Source organism: Anthonomus grandis, chromosome 7, assembly GCF_022605725.1.
Source record: "Anthonomus grandis grandis chromosome 7, icAntGran1.3, whole genome shotgun sequence".
Lineage (NCBI taxonomy): Eukaryota > Metazoa > Arthropoda > Insecta > Coleoptera > Curculionidae > Anthonomus > Anthonomus grandis.
The window spans coordinates 8,875,687-8,886,650 of NC_065552.1; positions in this window are offsets into that span (position 1 = coordinate 8,875,687).

Sequence of the window (10,964 nt, forward strand, 5' to 3'; positions counted from 1 at the left end):
TGCGAGCTGGAAGTCCAATCGATAAATATCGCGTATAATGAAAGAAATAAAGGTAAATACTAGGGAAATTCTTTGGCTGCGCCTAGAAATTTCTGCCATATTTTAGTCGTGGAGAGGCTTTAAAATATTATCGCTTGTTTGAAAAAATTTCGTAACTATCGATATCGAGATAATCTTAAGAAGGTAGGAAAGGCATATTTAAGGTATGTTAATAAAAAACTATTTACTTTTCTTCAGCTTCATCTAAGATCGTTAAAATATCGTAGTTTTTACCCAAAGACGTACGTCCTATATTGTAAAATAGCGCTACACGGACGTCCTGTCTCTTCAATATCTGCCTAAGCTTTATACATGATACGCATTACAGACGAAGACAAAACTCTAAAAATTTAAGGGTTTTTGAGCTCTATCCGAATATAGATACCTCAATATCTGAATTTTTTATGCCCATGCTTCTAATGTATATAAAAATCAAATTTAACCATATTACGGTAACCTTAAATATTGTGGTATAATCAAGTTGTTCTTGTTTTCACAGGTGCTGCCACGCGTTATTCATTGAGGTGAATATTTGTCTTATAGCATAGAAACCTGTGAAAATAAAGCGCAATCGATAAGGACCTCCTCACAAGTGTTGCTAGATGTCGCCGGTATGACATTTGACCTATGTATGACCCTCCTAATTAACTAGCATGGCACAAAAAACAAACGTAATTTAACATGAACAATAGTCCAGTGAAATTAGAAATTATTATTAAAAATTATTTCTTGATAACTCGATTTGGTTTGCGTCAAAATGTCAACCCTAAGGCTTGCCGCACATTGAGGGCAGAAAGGAAACATAGGAAGCCTGTTTGTAACGTCCATGAACAAACGCGATGCCGCATATTGTACGTAGTAACTTGAAGGACTCGACAGAGAAAAATGTTCCCTCTGTCTGTGCTGGGTTCTCTAACAAACGAATACAGTTTTTCGAGACTGGGCCTGAAGATAGTATACTCAAAAATTAAAGATATTTTTATATTTAGGAATTTTAAAATCAAAATGGAGTTGTTAATTAAAACTGTGAGGGAAAATAAGGTCTTGTATGTCACTAGCGACCAAAATTATATGAAAACGAAATATAAGGATGTAATTTGGAACCGATTTGCAAGAGAACTTTATTATACAAATGGTAAGTTGTAGATGCTTTTTTGTTACTATTATCTATTAAAAATACGATACAAAATGCAGTGGCCTCAAACTTAAAGCTAAAGTAAATGGAGATATACAAAGTGCTCCTATTTAATATTTTCTTTATTCAAATATGTAATTTGTAATAGCAAAAAATCGTTTATAATTAATTAATAATGCCCACTGAACTGAATGTTGCTGCCATGGCAAAGATCCAGATAGAGAAGCAGTCTCTGACTATATTTATCTCTGACTATATATGCCTCGTTTGCACTTCGTATTCTATTTGGCCGTATGAAGCAGAGAAAATTGTGAAGAACGCATGTTGCTTTGACAATATCATCCGCGGTTTCCAATTTCCATTCAAAAGATCTTTGATATACTCGAAATCTGGCTGCCAGTATTCCAAAGGCGCATTCCACAGTTTGTCGAGCGCGAGATAATCTACAATTAATTTATAAACAGGGGGCTTGGGTATAATTAAAATGAGAATTTTACCTGTAATTAAACACTTTATTTCTATAATTGTTGGTAATCTGAGCTTTTGGAAATGGTCGCATCAAATTAGTTTTCAAAGGGAAAGCTTCATCCTCTAAAAATACGTATGGCGTATTGTCTTATTGGCCAGGTAAAGATCTGGGAACTGGTAATTCCAAGGTACAATTGTTCAGTTTTATTCTAAAATTACTGTTGCTAAATATATTTCCACCACTAAATCGACCCATTGAACCTACATCAATAGTAGTGTGGGACGATTGAGCAGTACTGCTTGTAATTAAAAAATGAAGATCCGCTTTGACCTGGTTTTCGACGTCTATTGTACCTATGCAGTTATAAAACTGCCATTTTATTTCAAATTCCACTGCAATTGTCACCCAAGTATTCGTTGTGGGATGCGGCATACATATATTGCGGCTGCAAGCATTTCCACAGTACTTTACAAACTTTATTAACTATTTTTGATACAGTCCTTTCTCCTAGCCTATAAGTCAAGGCAAAAGTTTTAAATGTATCTCCAGTAGCCAAATACCTAAAAAATTATGTAAGTAAAGTAATATTATTATTTTTAGGTCAAGAAGTAAAAGAAATTTGGAGATAATTGAGAGATTGTCATCGCGATGCATTGCGACGACAAGAAAAGAGAAAGAGTGGAGATGCTGCAAATGCAACAAAGTTTTGGACTTTTCAAAAGCAGATGGAATATCTTCTTCCGTAGATGGCTAATAGAAATACAACGGGGAACGTTGATATTTCGCAAGATGAAAGAAGCAATACTATTGAAGATAACTTGGTGTCGCCTGCATCGCAAGACATTACTGAAGGAGCAAGCGAAAACAGTCAAGATGATAAAGTAGACCAGGCAAAAGGAACACAATATATTAAACGTTCTAAAGGCAATACAGTCGATACTCCCGAGACAACAAAGAAAGGCGCCAAAAAACGAAAAATTGATACAGGATACCTTGGAAAATCATGCCATACGAAGAAAAGAAAGGGACGAAGAACGAAAACGTATATCATCATTATTTGAAAAAAATGCGGGTAGTGAAAAAAAAATGATGGTTTATATCAGTTTTTTATGGCAATGTACAATGATACCAAGAAAATGTCAAAAATATGTCAACTGCGAATTAAAAGAAAAAATTTTGAAGCTGTCCAGCTTAAAGAAGAAACAAATTTAATCTTGGATTCTCCTCAAGCAAGTAGTGTATCTATGCAACCACAACAACATATTACAGGATTACCGTTACCTAGCCCTTCATCACATGGTACTTGCATATACGAACAATCATCAACAATGCAGTCACCACCACATCTGAACTACGAAACACTTCGTCCAGCTTCAAAGGAATCCTATAACATACTGGCAACTTCCGTAGAAGTAACTCTTCCAAACTACTTCGAAAATTTAAGATATGATCAAAATGGATAATTTTGGCATAAAAGTATTCATACCTTAAACATACTGCAAGTTTAGTTTCAGTTTCTATAGGCTGTTGTGCGTCACATCCTATGCCTTGTATTCTAATTTTAATCATGTTATGTAGTACTTGAAGCTGTTTTTTAGTTACTCGGAAATAGATTCTTATTTAATTATCATTTAGTTCATTTAATAAATTAAATTCCCCGTGAGTGCTTCTCCTTTTTAAATAATCGTTCTTCCATGTTGATTTTTTATGCCGTTTGGACAAACTGTATAACAACACAATATTTTCTATTTCCGAATCTGATTCCAAATCCAAAAGTAAGCTTAACTGAGCGGCTGGATCCATATTTTCTTCTAAAATTGACGGAAACATACAGGAACACGCAAAAACAATCTACGTTCAATATGCGGACACCGCTCAGGCAGAGCACAGGAATAGCTTTTCTCTATAGTGCCTCTGCTGTGCTGTGCTGTGCTAGGCTACGCTGCCTTCAATGTGCGGCAAGCCTCAAAGTGCTTTTACACTAATGCGCATTGACCGCATATAAGTTAAGCGGATTGGCTCAACCTACTATATGTGATTTCCCTACCAGAAATCTCAGAAAAATGCATGTTTTGTTTTATACTCTTCTGTGAGGTAGCTTTAATAAACCAACTGACAGTAGTTCAGCTATGGTAAGATTAAGGATTCCACTAAGATGTATTTAATATTCTCGGAAGAATGTATTTAAAAGAATAAAGAGCCAGTTTCAAGAAAATAGAGCACACATTTTTTGAAGCATGTTGTGGAAAATTAATAGCAACATCAATTAAAATTGTTGTAAAATTAAATTTAATGACCTAATCGTTGAGAGCCTCGATGTATATCCATCCACACCTGACATCGAATGATCAGGTGTAGGGGAAACTGGGTAACAGAGAGACACGGGGAACAGTAAGACATTCGGAATTGCTCCGGTTCTTTGTCCAGTCAAAAGATGTCACTACTTGTGTATCTTAGCTACATTGACAGTTACTGATTTCTTATCCGTTTGATTTTCATTCGTGTTTGAATTAAATTCTGTCGCGCTCAAGTGCCTTTCGAGTGCAAAAAGTAAATATCAACAGGTAAGTTGAGACTTTTTTGTAAAATTAAGTTGATTATTAGCACTTTGTTAGTATTACCATAAAGTTATGTGTAGATTACCTAACAGAATAAGGCAGTTTAATAGATCAGAAGAAATTTGAAGTTAGGGTTATGATGTTTTTTTTAGCTTTAGCGACAATGGGTAACAGTGAGATGGGGTACATTGAGACATGTCTTATTGTTACCCAGATATTATTAAAAAATATAGAACTCGATCTCGAACTCGTCGAACGCTTCTTTTTTTTAGAATTTTATAAAAAAAAGTGTTCGGAATGCCGAGGAATTCACCAAGGAAAACAAACTATGGAACATTTTCCGAGGAAACTATGAAAAGGGCAGTTGAAGCTGTGCTTAGCGGACGTAGCACTAGATCTGTTGTAAAACAAGAAAATTTAAGTTTCCAGTCCTTATCTAGGTAATAAAAGTTAGTTTAATCATACTTACCAAATACATACAATATCTATTTTTAGATATGTGCGAAAGAGAAAATCCAGTCAGGATGAATTAATTCGGTATACAACTAATTATGCAGTAAATAAAGTATTTAATACCGAGCAAGAAAAAATACTGGCTGATTATATTATTAAATACTCTCAGATGTTTTATAGACTCCCTCTTCGTGATTGTCATAAATTGGCTTATTAGCTAGCATTCATAAACCATTTTAAGATGCCTCCGAAATGGTCTGTTAATAAAATGGCAGGACATAAGAAGGAATCCAAATGTTTCTTTAAGAACTCCAGAAGGATGTCTGTCACGGGTCACATCCTTTAATAGGCATAACGTTAATATGTTTTTAATAACTTATGCAAAGCAATGAAATGCAAAGAAAGATTTAGCGATGGGACGCGTATTTTTAATCTTGATAAAACGACTACAGTGACTGTTCAAAAATCGGCTAAAGTTTTAGCCGAAAAAGGAGCAAAACAAGTCAATAAAGTTACAAGTGGAGAAAAGCGCGTTCTTGTAACAACATGTGCAATAGTACATGTGTACATACAACATGTTCTGCAGAAAATCATCTCCCTCCTGCTTTGGTTTTTCCATGGGTTCACTTCAAAGAACACATGATTGTTGGTGTTCCACCTGGTACTTTAGGTCTGGCGTCTCCGTCTGGTTGGATGAATGCCGATTTGTTTTTAAAAGTAATGGAGCACTTTATTAAGCACACACATTACCATTTATTAAGTTGCAGGTTGTGTTTGGGAAGCATATCAAAAAGCAATGACTTCAGCAAATATTACCTCCGCTTTTAAAAAATGCGAAATATTTCCCTTTGACAGAGAAATATTTACAGATATTGACTTTTTGCCATGCTCAGTCACTGATAGACCTCAACTAGAACTGGGCAATCAAACTCCTCCTCGGGAACCAATTGATGATCAAACTAAACTAAACGCAAATTGATTTATAACCCTGGATGAAATTCGCCAGTTTTCTAAAGCTAAGCCGAGAAAAGAGACATCCAAAGGTAAACGAAAGGGAAAAAGCATGATACCCACCGATACTCCCGAAAAACTTGACCTGGAAGAAAGACAGGCTAAAAAAACAATACCTTCAAGCTCAATAGATATACAGTGGATCCCACAGCATTTGAAGATCTGATAAAATTTCCAGAGGTTGAGGATTATGTTCTAGTTGAATTCAAACCAGAAAACACAAAATCAAAGCCTGTTTACTATATAGGAAAGGTGATTTGTTGTGTTACTGAGACAAATGAGGCGAATATTAGTTTTATGAGGAAAAGCCAAAAGACTGATTTAACATTTTACTTTCCCGTTATCCCAGACATTGCCACAATACCAGTTAAGGACGTTAAAATGATTTTACCAAGACCCCTTAATTACGTTCATACTAAGCGACAAAATTCTTTTTTTTCGTTTGAATTAAATTTAGTTAAATGAATATGCATTAATCTTCTTTTAAAACATGTTTTCTTACTTTAAAAATTAAAGTAAGCCTAAAGCCACAATTTCCTTTGATGTTTTGTTTAAAATCAAAATTGAAATAAATTAAGTAGGAGTTTTTATTTTGTTTTAATCACTAATATTTGGGCAATTACATATAGTGTCTTACTGTTACCCATGCATGGGTAACACTGAGGCAAATGACGACTGAATTTTATGTGTCAAATTCAGAGAACTTAAAACAGGTACCGCTAAATTCTATACATATTGTGTTAATAAAAGGATGTAAAAATACAGTCATTAAAAAATTTTGTTTATACATTTAATAGTAATGATCTTATGGTAAAAAGAAAAAAAAATGTCTCACTGTAACACAGTTTCCCCTACACTTTAGCACCAGTCAAAGATGTTTGTCAAATCGCTATTAACGTCAGCGAGTCCGCTGCAAGAATCTTTAGGATTTAATGATGATAGAAGTTGTCTATCGATGTGACGAGCATTGATGAATCTGAAATGAAAAGTTGGAAGTAAAAAGGGTAAAAAGTATAGGACCAAGATCCCTGAAGATCGCTGAAGTATACCCTGAAGTATTATTGTAATCTCAAAATACAAGACAGGACATCATCTACGTTTTTAGATACACTACCAGATAGCCTTTCTTGTGGATTGGAATTACTAGAGCACTTTTAAGTTATTTGCGAAATACTCCAACTGAAAAGGAGCAATATAGTGTTGAAAGGTTAATATTTGATTTTTAGTACTAGACTACCGGGATGGTCCTATCAACCTAAAATTGCTGTATTTTTGAGATATTTTTCAAAGATTTCAATAAGAGCTTTAAAATACAAATTCTCAATATTAAGCTTTGAACAAAATTTATTACAAATTATTTTTAACTATTCAATTGAAAAGTCAGATACTCCCTTCTTAAAATTTTTTATTGCAGATTAGGCAAAGCAAGTGAGCGCCTGTATCTATTATATGCTTTTTTCTCTTGGTGACCTCGACTCCTAGAAGATGTAAAGATGATTTCATTGGCAATGTTTTCCCTGCCATAGCCAGCTCCGGGCCACCAAGGTTAGTCTTCATCGCAAATACTGCAGCCTGCGTTTTTTTAGCGTTAAAATTGACCAAATTGTTATCGCCCCACTCCAAGATTGTTCTAATATCGTTGTTGGTGGAAGCTACTTGTTGCTGCCTAAGATTCTGAGAACTTGCGGCTGTCGTTGGTTTGGCGGACTTAAATGTGGAAATAAGTGTGCTATCGTCCGCAAAGCTGTAGATTAGATTGACAGTGGTTCCTAGCAAATCGTTGATATATTTCAAGAAAAGGGTGGGGGATAGAATGCATCCTTAAGGGACTCCAGCGTTAATATTAAATTTATCGGAGAGGTATCCATCGACGGCTACTTGGATTGTTCGTTGTTCAAGAAAACTTTTGATCCAATTCAATAATGAGTTTTGTATGCCGATTGAGGAGAGCTTGGTTAGTAGTCCCTCATGCCACACTCTGTCAAATGCCTTGGAAATGTCAAGAGCGACTGAGCGGGACTCGCCGTGCTTCTCCATGGCCTCCGTCCACAAGTGTGTGACATAGGCTCAATGTTGCCAGGTTAAAAATTTAAAAATCACCAGATGCTTGGTCTAAAAGTTGCCAGATTGTGTAAAAAATCACCAGAATCTTTTTTCTTCTTTTTAATGAGGTGCACATAGGCTGATTAAAATAAAACACAGGTAAAAATGATGTTTTCAAAAAAATATTATATTTAAAAAAATATATGTTCTTAATAAAAAAAAAACAAATAATTATTTATGGCACATTATTTGAAACAAAAATATAATTCTCAAAAGCACACAAAATAACGAGACATATATTATTATACATAATTATACTTAAATCATAGGTAATATAGTAATATTTTTATTTGTACATTGTGTTATTATGCTTTTTAATAATATCCGTACTTACGGGAAAGTCAAAACAACTAAAATTATTTGACGTTATTAACCTTTTGCTGTGCAAAATCCCACTTATGGTTTTAGAGCCTAATCGATTTCTCGTTTTTGTTTTATTTAAATTAATTTCATAAAATAATGGTTCAACACTTGCTGTGCGGCAATGTAAATAGAACATTTATGAAATTTCTTAGTTCTGGAAAAAGAAAAGTATCATCACCTTTTTTTTCGTTACACACCTCGTTTCAAAAGTCAATTTCGCTTAGAGCAAAGTTAAAGTTCGAAAACTTTAATTCTCTAAACTCTCTGTCTAACATATTGATATCTTTTACTATATTTCGAAACATAAGACCTAACGAAGCAATGCTGTCTGATTTTTTAATGCTTCGAGGACTTAAGGCGAAGAAAGCGTTTATGTAGTTGATTAGCTGCCTCAAAGTAAAAATTTACACATTTTGTTTTAATACTATTAATAACGGGTGTTGCGAAATTATGCTTAGTTAATTCGATAGCTACTTTAGGACCTAAATAAATTTGGTCAAGTGGAAGAAAATGCTGTGGATCACGATACTGAACATTTTCTATATCTATGTTTTAAAGGTATTCTGGATTTAGAAAACAACTTAACTAACTTAAAATTTAACAGCACTTATCATCCGGGGATAAAGATTATATATTTTGGGATTTTCAGATTGAAATTCTAAATTAAGGTGGGTAAATGTGTATTATATTTATTCTAAAAATAAGATATATATTTTTTTTTAAGGGATTTTGAAGCAAGTCATTAATTTGTGCTGCTCCTAAGGCATTGTCGAAGGCTTCAATTCTAAAATAATGCTGAAGAGCGTCATATTGCTCAATGAGTCGAGAAACAGCAGATATTAATGATAGCCATCTTGTTTGAGCAGCATGTAATATCTTGTGCGGTTTTACATCAAAAAAGGCTTGAAATTTTTGCAGTTATGATTGTCTTTTATAGCTTTGATGCATATAGGCATAGACACTTCTTATTAGCTTTTCTGGGTCATTTGGTAATTTTTCACATACATAAGAGGCACATAAAGCCAAAAAGTGGCAAATACATTTCATAGTATATAAATCTGGGATATACAATTAGTTAAAAGAGTTTTGACCGAATTATGTGCCCCCATCATTGCATTTGCCCCATCCGCTGCAAAGCCAACTAAATTATCTTTATATGGAATTTCATTTTCTGTAACAATAATTTTGTACAGATTTTGCGCCGTTGCACTTTCAACTAAAATGACCCCAAGAAATTCATCTTTTATTTCAAAATTTGTGTTATATCGTACTATAATGGCCAAATGTTTTTCCGAAGAAACATCTGTTGATTCGTCAATCATCATTGAAAATTTATTTACTCTAAGTTTCGCTATAAGGCGATCAGAACTTGTCTTTCCTAACACATTATTAATAATCGCAGTGCATTTTGTTCTGTCGCAGGTGATTTTTGATATCTGATTAGGCTCCATACCTAACAGGCAAATAGACTTAATAAGCTCAGTTAAATGGTCAGACACACTAATTGCTAAATTATGTTCTGCAATGAAAGATGCAATTCGAACTTAATTTTTTTAATAATTTCCGCTGATGGCACAGAGAATTTTTTTTTTTGATAAACTGTGCTTTTTTACTTTACCGCCACTCCATCTATATAATTTTTAACACATATTTTACATTTAAAATAATGTATACCATTTGAACTAGGCACTATCCATTTGCCATAATCCTTATGGCCCTCCCACTCGGCTTTATATTTAGGTTCATATATTTTCTTTTTCTTACTTCCAGTTTTTTGGTCAGGAGCAGGCATATCCGAATCAGATATTGGCTCTATGTCGGACTCGTCGGACACATTAGGTATACTTTATTCTTGTTGTTCAGGCTCTTCTGCACTTGGTCCTGGCAAAGGAACAGCTGGTTCATCTTGACTAGGTTTCTTTCGAATAAGAAATTTATCCATTTTGTTTTGTTGTTTATGGTAGAAAAAAGGTAATTAATGTAAAAAGACATTTCGGAAACACATTTTTTTTACCAATAATTCACATATTTAAAAAAAAAATATGCATATTATATGGAATCAGTTAAATCATAAAAAAATAATACCTACCTTAAAAAAATATAAAATTAACAAAATGATAATATAAGAACTTACCTAAAGCATAAACTGATTGAACCACAGAAACTATTGAATTACCTATGTATGTATATCACAAATAATCACAATACAAATTGAGTATTTTTATTAGAAATTTGATACGTAAACAACATGCAATCTGCCTTCAAATTAATTCGGTCGGCAAGTGGCGAAACCCGCGAAACTGGCCAATGGCGATGCAGCGTAAATAGATCTAGGGAATCCCCGCATGCAAACCAATCACTCCAATCAGTGATACAGGATACCACAGAACACAAATATAGGATACTCATAGGATACGCAGGATACTCAAAGCCGAGTTCGACAACTCGACGCGCGACGGAAAGCTCTCGTAACGTAAAGCTCGATTTAAAAGGTGTAGCGGTAAGAATGCCGTATTACGTAGGTACGATATTCGGATAATATGCCATAAAAAATGTAATAAATTAAAAAATAGAGACTTATTTAAATAAGCAATTTAATTACAGGTACGTTTTAAAAAAATCACCAGATATTAGGGATTTTAAGAAAGTTCACAAATCACCAATTTGATTAAAAAATCACCAAATCTGGTGATTTTTCACCAGACCTGGCAACATTGCATAGGCTAGAAGATCGCCGGTGGATCTAAGCTTTCGGAAGCCGTATTATGATCGCTGATTAGTCCAGATGATTCCAGATATGTTAACAGTTGTTCGTTGACTGCTTTCTCCATAA